Source organism: Gymnoscopelus braueri (genome assembly GCF_963280865.1).
Source record: "Gymnoscopelus braueri genome assembly, chromosome: 20".
Taxonomy (NCBI): Eukaryota; Metazoa; Chordata; class Actinopteri; order Myctophiformes; family Myctophidae; genus Gymnoscopelus; species Gymnoscopelus braueri.
The window spans coordinates 27576964-27590629 of record NC_137622.1 but is presented as its reverse complement, the minus strand read 5'-3'; positions in this window follow the sequence as shown (position 1 = coordinate 27590629).

The window sequence follows — 13666 nt, the reverse complement described above, 5'->3', positions numbered from 1 at the left end:
AAAAGCCATTGAAATGAGCCATGAGGAGAGGACTCAACAACATCAGCCATGATGGGGAGATATATGACTCAACAACAGTGTTGCCAACTTAGCGACTTTGTCGTTAGATTTAGCTTCTTTCCAGACCCCCCCCAGCGACTTATTTACACTACAACACAAACTTGCATACAGTACATCTCTTAGCTCACAATGCGACGCATTGTGAGCTTGTAGATTGGCTATTTTCAGAAGTTTTGTTATACTTTTTGAACTTGTGAAATGGGACATTCTGCACAATCAGTAATTTTACTTTTGGTACTTTAAGTATATCTTGATGCCGATACTTCTGTACTTTTACCCAAGTACATTTTTAATATGGGACTTCTACTTGTAAAAGAGTATACATTGCAGTATTGATACTTTTACTTAAGTAAAACATGTGAGTACTTCCTCCACCTGTATCTTGCCTGCAGTCACAATTCACGAAGCCAAAATGCCAACACTAAAGTCTCTATTCTATTCTATTCTATAGCATGTAGAGGAACTATTGCATCATTGTGTTATGAAGTCATGGCTATCATATAACCTGTGTATAAAAACAAACAAAAAAACCATTGCATAGGCCTAAAAAATGGTTAGATAGCCCCAAGCACGCCATCATGTGGATTACCATAGTAACAGATTAGTAGGCAGAGTTTGCAGCCTCAAAAAAGTAAAAAAGCAAGCTAAATCTGATATTGCACTCATATTGCTCAGTCAAAAAATATATAAAAAAGATAGGTGAGAAATTGTTTCTATGTTATGTTTGCAAAACGTTCAAGAAATATTGTTTGTAAAGGTACCAGGCCAGGTATATCTTATGTACTACTTTAGCCTTGTGTGAAATACAGTACTTATAAGATCAGCTAAATCTTTGTTGATCCCCAGGGGAAGCTCAGGTGTCATAGCAGCAGCAGCAGCAAGAGGGAGAACAAAAGTGATACAAAATAAAGAATACATTAAATAGTTAAGGTCAGGTTGTGACCCAAGTCATCTGCACTGGGTGCCTGAATTAATGGGTTAACATACAATACAGTCTATCAATAAATATAAATATACAAGACCCTGAAGTTTGCCTCTTAGGCAACTTCACTGCTATCAGTGCAAAACTAAGAAAACACCAAATTAAATTTATAGAGGTGGCACTTGGAGTGGCTAGGAAATGTATTGCAATAACATGGAAGTCTGACTCCCCCCTCGGCATTGCGAGATGGTTCTCAGAAATGAACAGTTGTGTCCCTCTTGAGAAGATTACTTATAGTTTAAGAAATGGGTTTGACACTTTTTTGAAGATTTGGCAACCTTATTTGGACTATATGGAAACGTTGTCCCTACCTGTATCAGAGATGTTATAGGTTGTTATCTACAGCTATCTCGGTCTAGATCTATTATTTCTCGAAGCTACTTAATGTTTTTACAACAGATTTGTCTCTTCTTGATGTTCCTTTTCTTTCTTTTTTGTACCTTTATTTTTGATTATGTTTTGATTATTTTTATCTTTGCTGTCCTTTATGTATGTGGGTTTGTATGTGGGGAGGGATGTGGGGGGGTTGTATGTATACTTTGTGAAAAATAAAAATGAAAAATAAAATATTCAAAATAATAAAAAATAAATAAATATACAGTATCACCAATTAGTATATGAAGGAATATATGTAGACCGTCAACAATGTATACAGTGTCAACAGGCTTCAATGGTTAGTATCTAATGTAAGTAGTCTCCCAACAGTGCATTTCTTTTTTTTGTCAAGGTTTCTTTATTGGTATTTTCTATTTTCACATATAGGTCAATAAGACAAAAGCACACAAAGACAGTGTATGTTACCCCTCCCACCCCCCCAAAGTTCCCGCTCCGAAAGAGCCACAACCCTGGTATCTTGTTGTACCATTAACACAAAAAGACAATACAAACAAATAAGACATAATTGCAATGAAAGTTGAAAGAAAATGTAAAACAAAGTCAAAGAAGTTAAGTATACACAGTAGAATATATAGAATAAAAATAAAAATGTTTAATTAAAATATACAAAAAAATAAAATAAAAATACAGTGGGGTCAGTTTTATGGGTCATTAATGTCAGCAGCATTCATCCTCTCTATATACAGTATGTTAAAAAAAAGGTTGCCAGGTGGTGGAAAATTTCAGAGCACACCCCCTTGTGGAGTAGCGAATTTTCTCCCAACAGTGCATTTCTGAATGAACAGTAAATCAACATTATATATTGAATATATGAGTGAATATTAAGTAACTCTTCAGGTATCCTTAACAGGCATCTCTTAAGGTTCTGCGGTGTAAATCCTAGTAGTCCATGTGCAAGTGCGTCAGTCAAAGCATAAATCAGTAATCCAAAATAATAGAACAGACAGTGCAAGTCTCAAAGTTATCATATGGGGGTCAAGCTTGGTTTGGAGCCTGATAGCTACTAGCCCAAAGGACTGTTCAAGTCGCTTTGTTGTGTGTCAAGGGGGGATGAGAGGTTAAGACGATAAGGTAAGAGCCAAGTCAAGCCCTTCTCCAGTTAATCTTCTCAATTTCAGTCATAAAAAAAAAGGAAAGGACTTGCCTCCAGGAAAAGTTGTATTATTTCTCTGAAAAGTTGGGTGAATATGCTTATTGTTACATTATCATATCTGTTAGTTTCACTTCCATCCAAGTGTGCCAAGGTTTTTCAGAGAGATTCTCAACGCACTGTCCACGTGATTTGTGGGCTGCCTGCGTGGGGCTGTCAGACAAACGGAGACCACCCACTGATAAGGGGCAGATAAGACAAACAGCATTTCACACTCTGTGGAAAGTTACTCAGCAAAAACAAGTGGTCCAACAAGTAACACAATGTCACGCACTTGCTCCTGTAGCTCTCTCCTCCTGCTATTTTGCTCCCAAGCACTTCTCAGTGCAGTAGTGAAGTATCATTCTAGGTCTCATGAGTCTTATGTTACATCTACTGCCAGGACACTGTGGATATGAACCAATTCCTACTTTCTGTTGTTCTAGAAATATTGGTGAACTGGGACATTGAGTTTGTGTTACGGGTCCACTCTGGATCAGAGCATAATTTTAATATAAAGTATGAATAAAGTATACATTTAAACTGAACAAAACTGTACATGTATGTGAAAGGCAAGCCATGTACAGCGAGTTTGCCATTTCCAATAGTTGTTCTAATGGGAACACATTTTCTAATTTGCTTCTGTTTGTCTACCATTGATACACTGTTGATATGCTTATTCTGTCAAAACTAGACCTCCTTTAACCCCGACCATGGCTAGAGCTAGTTTCTTTCCGTCAACATTGAAATCATATACGAGTGCTAGAGATGCCATAACTATGATGGGAAGTTACTTCATTAGGTCAAATAGGTTTCTGCAGATGGCATCCACACTAATTTGAAGCAACAGGGTAAACTGTATTTACGGCAGTTAGTACAGTATAAGTAACTCTCCACTCAATACCAAACCATGACACACCGTGTCTCTCCGGACAAATCAGGTCCAAAAGGTGACTAATTTAAAACGATTAAAATGTAGGATATAACATTGATTAAATTAATGAAAAATTATCATTTAGTCCCCACTCCTTTGGGGTACTCTTTTGTCACTGTAAATTAGCTTATAATATGTGAAATCTGTCCTCTGCATTTACCCATACTAACTATATACTGTAGGAGCACTGTGCGCTATTAATACAGCCCCCAGGGAGCAGCTAGGGGTTAAGTGTCTTGCTCAGGGACTATTCGACACACAGTGGACCAGTGGCAAACCTGGGACCTTCTGATTCCCAGTTGGCCTCTCTTAGCCTGGTAAACCCTCCCTCCGGAAAATCTAATTTCAAATTACAAATGAGATTTCCGGAGGGAGGGTTTACCAGGCTAGGCCTCTCTACCATTCAGCCATAACTGCTGTAATTTTTTTGTGGGACACAAAAAATAATGGAACAATACAGAATGAAAAACACAGATATCATGTTTCTAGTTTACAGGCTTATCATTATTACAAATTCTCTCTCCTCCCTAGCTCGTGGTATTCTAAAAAGGTAATTCAAAAGAAAAATCCATTCTTGTGACAAATGATCCAGAATTGGGACTGTCCTTCAAAACATGTATTGTTCTGTCAGGACCACTCTCATCAAAGTTAACATTCATTAGCAGTATAAACAATATAATACATTTATATTTTGCATTATGGTTCTGTTCCGAAGCCCCCCTGCTCATCAGTATGCAGGATAAAGTAAGCAATATCCCCCCCCCCCCCCCCCATGCAGTGTCAGGATGCAGAGTGAGTAGTATAGGGGGCTGTCATTAAAAGTACCACCTTGTTTGTGAGACAAATGTGATTGGTGTGTGAATCAGCGTAGCTGTCAACAGACGTGGATCCTGCCGAGCTGTGCTGTCAGAGAGCTAGGAGCTTGACTAGACAGTGAACTAACATGATGCTCAAACTACTTTTGAATATTTTGTATGCATTTTCTTGTGTTTATTTCCCACTGTGTGTGTGTGTGTGTGTGTGTGTGTGTGTGTGTGTGTGTGTGTGTGTGTGTGTGTGTTAAACAAAGTCTACCGTGACTTTGATTATCATTATGCAACGTAAATGCATTAATTAATAAAGTAGTCCATAGCTGGGGACTATGTCCCCGACTATGGACTACTTTACCCGATGTTTTTGATATTTTTCTGATTGCAATTACATTACATTTAAAAAAAAGGTAAGGATGTTGCAAACTACATTTTATATCTGGCCTCAGCTTCAGGACAAGGGAGCAAATGTTGTGAGATGAAACATCCAGTATCTGGATGCAGACGAACATTCTATTTCTCTATTTCTATTATGTAAATGAATTAAATAGAAAACAATCAAAATTGCATGACTTATTTTTCTGCATCCACCTGCCATTAACCAGTAAGCAAAAAAATAAATAAAAGTTTGTTGAAATGAACTCATTGAAGCTATATATAGTCAGTGGGTCAAGCTGCCAGGATGGGGGTCTCTCTACTGTAGGTCAGGTGTCTCTATGCTGATGGTGCATCTTGTGTTTCAGTATCACTTTGCAATTCAGAGGACTTCCCACAGACTCTGGAGCTCTAATAGGTGACATGAGATAGTACTGCAGTCATCAGGGCTCAGAGTTACAGTATATCATCGCACTCGGGTAGAAACCTTGTATGTCCAAAACCGTTACTTTCCAAGAAATGTAAAAAATAACCTTTGTTCCAATGGATCCGATGTACTGTAGTTGTTATTTAGTCACTTTCATTGGTATTTGGAGATATAAGATTTCCACCCGACAGCGACGATATTCTCTCTGATTAGGTGCTGGTGTAGCAGCTGAGGTCCCTGGTTGCTCCACTTGCGTCTTTCGTTTTATGAGTAGTGCTCGTGTTTGGAAGCAATCCATTAACAACAGGTCGGTACTGTACAGCTGTAATTACAGACAGAACTCAGCGGAAGATGACAGGGGAAATGGGATGCTGGTCGGGTACAAATTCAAACTCCAGCTTGTAGAATCACACCCATCATATTTTACAATGACAGTGACCCAAAGCATTTACAGTAAATCCGATTTTTGTTTTCCTGATATTGTTCATGTCTAAAATATGTGTGCATGCATAAACCATTCGTATATACAGTGTACACAGTATATATATATATATATATATATATATATATATATATATATATATATATATATATATATATATATGAAATATGCATATACACACACGCACAGTATTTGTCGTTGCCCAGGCTCAAACTGAGGGCAGGTACCTATACTGTATAAGCACAAGCAAACCTCTCTCTCTAGGTCGTACTCAGAAGCGCCCACCGATTGTGTTACCATACAACTCAATCCTCCTATAGCTTGCCAGTACTTTCCGCACCAAATCTTTCTTATTACATCCATGTACATTGATGTGGGACGCCCTTGTGATCAATGCCCATTTGTTTGTTTTACCTGACCGGCCAGCCTCATTCTCCTTGTTGCTACCTTCTCACTCACCCTTTGTAACTCCCCTACGCATGCTTGTTGCCAACTTATTCTGGTTGATGTGTAGCACTGCACACAGAATTCTGATGTAGCACCCATTGCCAGGGTAGGCTTCAGGGTCCAGCATTCACAAGAGAACAGCCTCAGCAGATGCAGAGCTTGGCATGGCCATGGCATGGGTATGCCATTCAGAGCCCCCCATTCAAGGGGGGGGGGTCAAATCATAAAAAAATCAAAAACAGAACAGGAGGCAAGCTTGCAGAAAGATCATAAAGGTTTTAATTTGATCCAGGCCAGGGCAACAACAATTGGAAAAATGAAGAAAATACAACCAAACAATTTAAATTAACCTCTCCCCTTGGCAGCCTACAATCCTACTGAGCTGTTTCCCTTATATACTCCACCCTTCCATTTCTAATCAACCAACCACAGTATAATAGCAATCCACCCAAGATGCCACCCACATTCTAATCAATCAGCTAACAGGCACCCCTCAATCAGATCTTCAGGCACCAATCACCCAACTACACAGAGCTCTAGGCTTCAAACAGGCCTCTCCCCCATAATAACAGCATCTTCTGTGCGAATAAACAAAAATACATTAAAGAGATTCCAGTTACAAAAGAATGTGCACCAATCTACAAGTTACAAGCACGACATACAATTCAATATGAATGTGTACTGCTGAACTTAAACATGTGTGGAAAATTAGGCCACAAGAAGCTGCTCTGTGACAGTCTTGCTTTGACGAGTTGATCCATGAGCCAAGGTATTTGAGGTAATTAACTTCTTTCAGTGCAGTGCCTCTGTTGTCTTTAGAGGTGGATGGTCCCGGAGGATGTTGTACTGTAGGTGATAACTTTGGTTACCTTGGCATTTAGCCCAAGATTAAGTTTGACACATGTCTCCACTCTGGTCAAGAGCACCTGCCTGCTTCACACAGTCAGATATTGTAGCACGCAAATGTCATTTGGGTCCCTTAGGACTTCAGCAGGGAGTCGTCTGTCAACCGATGGCCTGGAGTGCTGCCAGGATATCAAACTCTTTGCTGTTGCCATCTGGGGTAACCACCTCGTCTCTTGTCTCCGTTAACATGGTCCCAGGTACATTGGATGGGACACCGTAAGCCTTCAGTATCTTCATCATCACCATCAGAGAGAGAAAGAGAGAGACAAATGTCATGAGCCAAATATTTATCTATACAATTGCAGCTACAGTAGGACTATGTACTGTACACATTCTGACTGGCTGAGAAGCCAGGGTGTGCCATGTTAATGCTTACATATTTGATTGCCTACAATCAACTGTAATGATTTTCATGGGAAATCTTCCTCTAGATTGAGTGAGTGCTTTGATAGAGCCAAAGTGAATAATGATATGATAAGATCCCAGAGCTTATCAGTCATCTGTTCGTTATCAGATAGATACTGTAAGTAGTACTTTCATCATATCATTTTGGCAGGATGTATGGTTTGTAAATGAAAATGTGGTATTAAATGTTATTTCTATCAGTATGATCTGTAAAATGTTGATTCAATATCTTCACTATACAGATAATTAATTAAAAAATGTATTGTAATTCTACCAGTATTACAGTAGTGCAAAGGCTTATTTCTTTATGTGGAAACTCTCTATTCTATTCTGAATATTGGCACTGTAATTCGAACGGCATTGCTTAGGTCAGGACAGCTCATCCAGACACTGTTTGTGTTGTGTCCAAATGATATCGATTGATTGTTCAATACCTTCTCTTCTGACATCATACGAAAATGGTCGATTCTGAGTCAACACTAAAGCCTAACTTATAATTAGCTGCTCAGGTTGCACACTACACGTAGCCAATCCCTACTAACGTACCTAGTGTATAGTGTATCACAGGATACAAAAAATAAATAGTGCAAAAAATAAAGAACAAATCATGCTTATAATCATTAGCCTAGATGTATGTGTGCACATGTGTGTATGTAGGCCTGTATCTGAAAGAGAAAAATGATAGAGACATTTTAACACTGGGGGATTGTCCTCAAATGAACCACTTTCAACCTGCCATCCCTCATGTCAAGTGCAAGGTGGCACCTCTTGGTATGCACTGTGTGTTGTTATAATACTGTGTAGAGTTTATATAAAGCTCAGATGGGGCACAGTGAAGGGGGAGCACAGGGCACTGACTGGTAGGATTCAACCAGCTACGGGGCAGATGCAGGTCTGACACAAGAGCCTGGGCACTCAACCAGGCTCTTGTGTGTCTGTTTCTGACCTGACTTCAAAGGGTGTTCCTTAAATCTGGCCTATCATTGGCCCCCGCACTGGGACAGATGGATATGATAATGATAATGATAATGAATTTATTTATATAGCACATTTCCAGACAAATCACAAAGTGCTTTACAGAGCAGAATAAAAAGAACAATCATGATAAAACTTTGGATAGAAGCTGTTACAGACGATAAAGCAAGTGGCACACATACATACAGATATACTCAAATAAAACAAAAATGACAGTAAAATTTAAGAAAAGGCCTTAGTAAAGAGATAGGTTTTCAGAAGAGTTTTAAAAGATGATACTGATTTTGCACATCTTAGGGTGACAGGTAGGGCGTTCCAGAGCTTAGGGGCCCGGACTGAAAAAGCTCTTCCACCCTTTGTGATGAGCTGGGGTGTGGGGGTCTCCAGGAGGGCCTTATCCGAGGATCTGAGGCTGCGTACAGGCCTATAAGGTTCCAGCATGGCAGAAATATAAAAGGGGGCCTGTCCATTCACGGCTTTAAAGGTCATAAGTAAAATCTTAAAATCAATTCTAAAATTAACAGGTAACCAGTGAAGAGCAGCTAAAATGGGGGTGATATGGTCACGTTTCTTGGTGTTGGTTAAAATTCTAGCAGCTGAGTTTTGGACTAATTGGAGACGTGATATAGATTTTTTGGAGAGGCCTGAATATATGGAATTACAATAATAGAAATAAAAGCATGAATCACCTTTTCTAGGTCTACAGGTGTCAGGAAGCTTTTTACTCTGGCTATGTTTCTTAGCTGAAAGTAGCAGGTTTGAACAGTGCGTGTCACTTGGGGATTAAAATATGACAGGAGCACTGCATACACATGCTCCTGAGAGTGGCCTCTCAATGAGGTACTTCAGCCTTTATTGTTTGTGTTTGCCCGCTAAATCAGATACCGCACAACACTGAAGGGAGTTTGATTCCGTATTATAGTTCATATCACCCAACATAATGTTGGATGATATGGATAATAAACTTGAAACGCAACACAAAGCGTACATCTCATTAGTTATATGACATCAATCCTTCACATTCATGCAAATTCATAACTACTTCTAAGAAAAAATACAATCTTAAGGTTTCATTCATACTGTGTATCCATGTTGTATTTAAGTTACCAAACAATTTATGTTTGCATTTAATTTTTCTGATTACTTTCCCATTTCTATTGTAGCCTATTATTGTTGTTAAATGAGGTGAGATTAACTTTATAAACCACACAAGGTGTTCTAAATCTCACATGCACAACCCACTATTATGCTGTTGTACAAATTTGTTGTTTTAAAATGTGCAAATAAACAATAAATACAAATAAATAAAATGGTATTGTGTAGCCCCTCCAGAGGAGCTGGGGAGTGAGTGCTTTGCTTGCTATAATGGCACATTGAGAGTAGTTGATCAATCTATTCACTTTACCACATAGCTTTTATGATCCAGTCAAGTAAAACAAAACAACATCCTTTTGACTACAAGCACATTTTCCAGCCTTTACACTACAGCTAAGGTTTGATTCTCTTTAGGTTTGCTATTGTGACAGAGCCTTGCCAGTATATCCTATAACCAGTGTGGAAAGTAACTAAGTACATTTATTCAAGTACTGTACTTAGGTACACTTTTACTTCACTGTATTTCCAATACTTTTACTTCTAATCCACTACATCTCAGAGGCAAATATTGTACTTTTTTAATCCACTACAGTTATTTGAAAACTTTAGTTATTGAGTCTGACTCTGGAATGCTGTTCAAATTCTCAGAAACTGAGTCATTGTATGTGTGGTTGATGGAGACTGATGATGTAGAAGCGCTGTTTGGGTTTTCATCTCTTTTGTAACATAAGAGCAATGACCTGCAATGAGCAATGACCATACAAACATGAGACATTATTTGTGAGAGGATTTTTTTTTTTTTTTTTGGCACCTGAATTTCCCCCAACGGGATCAATACAAGGTCTTATCTTAGGATCATGAACCTGTAAACGCTCTACAAATACAATATTATCTACATTTGTCTGTATTTACATAGGACATCCATCCCAAAACATTTGCTTTTTGTAAATATGAACTGGAATACGTACAGGACGCTCTGACCTTGTACAGTATGTTGTAGTTAAGCAATATGAAATGAGAGGGTGGGTTTTAACGCCATTACTGTATTGGCACGTGTTGTGGTCAGGACTAAAGCACTTGCGCAGAGTTCCGTAAGCATGTGTGATTGCATATTTTATTGTATCTTATATATTTTGAATCGTACCACAGTTAAGTCAAAAGGCAAAATAGACAATTATGTCCCATTCTTTTGTTTTAACAATTTCGTTAACAACTTAAACTCTATACACTTTGTTGAAAGGGGTCCCCCAGGGGCCTATACCTTCTCCATCCACATCTTCACAACCTGTGACATTGTGACGCCTTGTGAGCTTGTAGATCTGCTATTTTCATCGAATGTTCACCTATTGTGGCCAAACTTTTGCCTATTATGACATGCTCAGAAGAGTGATGTTAGGTGGGTAGAGGGACTTCAAGGGCAGAAAGTAGAGCACATACATTATAGAGCACAGACATCGAATCCCGTTGTCATTCATACACTGTAACGAGTGCTAACACAATTTAAAACTGAAGACTGTTCAATTTAGATTAACACTGTGGACTTCGCTGTGTAGCATGCATTTTACTTGAAGTTGCCATACGAACCCCAAACACCATATGTCACAGCATGGCTTTAGATTCACTCCACATGGTTTTTCACAGCTTTTTGGGAGTCATAAAAAGGTTTTCATATCCAGAGCACTAAGGCCTGATTTATACCTCAATGTGCGCCAGTGTCGCGCACCTAAAATAGCCAATCTATAACGCATCATAGTCGCTGGGAGCTTGTAGATCGGCTATTTTAAGTGCACGTCACGATGCGCAACTAAGTGTGAATCAAGCGTAACAATGAGCTCAAAAGAAACTCATGGGCAGCCAACTTTGCAAACAACTGGTTATTCAGAGTAGTTCAAGGTTCAGAGCCAGTGTACTGTAACTTGATAACAACTGTAACACACTATTGAACTACAGTAGCACTTGGAACCTACAGTACAGCAGAATGGCCATGCACTATAGAAAGGAAAATAAGATCAAAGGAGAAGAGAGAGGCTAGTCTTTAATACAGTAACATATTAACTGAAATAACCAGAATAAAATACAGATGAATTGCATCCTTACACTAGGGGGCAGAATAACTTAATCTTTGAATTTGAAGATGGCCCATTAATTCCCCTTCTGTCCTGCGTTTCAATGTCACATTTTCAATTACGGCTGACCTTTCAGCTCACACTACAGCATTCGTGTCACGGAACATGTGATTTCAATGGTATGCCTAGTAAATATGTTTGACCTTAGCCCCAGTGCATGGCACTGAAAACACAGAGGTCTGCTTTCTTGGAAAATGCATTTAAGCTGCTCCCAGGCTATTCAAGGGCATTCACAGCACAGTATGAAGAATAGCGCAAAAATAGCTTATTTTGGAAAGTCTACAGCCTATTACTACTACTACTATCACACACACACACACACACACACACACACACACACACACACACACACACACACACACACACACACACACACACACACAGCTTTTTTATTATGTTACTTGCACATTTGTATCCTTTTTTTCTCATGTTTGTCGCACAATTGTTTTTATTTTTAAAGGACGACTTCACCCATTTTCAACCTTCATATACTTGGTCCTCACTAATGCTCGCTAAAGATGGTACCATTTTTGTCTACCCCGTCTGTGTCTCAGAGGGCTGTGGACAGTTCAGAGACCCGCCAGTGACATCATCGATGGGGAATCTACCCTAATAGAAACTGCAGGCTTTCTATTCCTGGAAAGTAAGCTATAATGGAAGTAATTTTATTATGACCATTAGTGAGGACCAATTATATTAAGATATCGTTGAAAAACATAGAAGTTGAAAATGAAGTCGTCCTTTAATGCTGTGTGAAGCGCTTTTTATCTGTTTTTAAAAGTGCTATAAGGTTTATTATTATTACTGTTATGAATTAATAGTAGTAAAAAACACATCCCACACACACAGGCACCTGACAATTTACATATGATGATGACTCTCTCACACACACACACACACACACACACACACACACACACACACACACACACACACACACACACACACACACACACACACACACGATTATATATACGATTATATATACACATTTAAATCTTGAATCTTGTAGGAAAAATTCTTATGGATGTGATATGAATATGAGACAAGATGTCAGATGAAAAACATCCTTTATATTTGCAATAACAGATCGACACTGTAATTGTACTATAATACATAATCAAAGCGTCACTGGATCATCATGAAGCAAAATATTGGCCAAATATTACGTAAGAAAGAGGCGAACATTGTGAAAATAGCCGATCTACACTGCGAGGCGTTGTGAGCGTAGTTCGGCTATTTTCACAATTTTTATCTGTGGAACCGAGTCAAACTAAATGTAATGCCAATAGACCACTGAAGTCTGACGTCATTTACACATCCTTTGTTTGTCTACCTGGTTCGCAGTTTTCCACCCCCATTCTGAATCCCATAGACGTCTTTAATATCGTGTCAAATAAGAACTGTGTTCCAAAAATAAACAAATGACCCCGGCGGTTTGACTCTTATGGATATGAAGCATCAACTGACGGTGAGAAAACGATAATGTTACTTCCGCCGAATTAGTTACATTTTCTCCAGAAACAGACTGTATCAAATATAAGTGACTGACTATCATAAACGATATAGAACCTCCTCCCTGACAATAACGCCGGGACAGTTTGTTTATTTTTGGACCACAATTCTTATATGAGACGATTCTAAGATGACCCAATGTTATTCTCCATAGAGAAATTACTTCCGCAAACCTGGGGATGAACGAATGACGTCAGGACTTCGCTGGTCTATACAATTTTGGGGGGTCCCCAGTACAAATATTATTTTGCTTGTCATTTTGGGGGGGTCGTGGCCTGAAAAGTTTGGGAACCCTTGCCCTACCTTACGGCTCCTCTTATGCCAATGCAGACCTACGCAACCATTACTACACTAAGGACACTGGATAGATATACCATAGTCTCCATGACAGGAACAAACATGGCTGCCTGGGGCTTACTCATTAACTCTGCCACTGAACATTCCCCAAGGCAACAATCATTTGATTCATTCTGTGCCGTGTTACCAACAGAGACAATTTGTCAGCTGGGCTCAAGTTTTAAATGAACAGACAGAGAGCTTTTGATTCTGCATTTTGATCATTTACACGCTCTGTTCTCCACTGCAGTTGGTCTTAAACAAGTACATTTACACTGACTAGACTATACTACACAACTTGCCTATT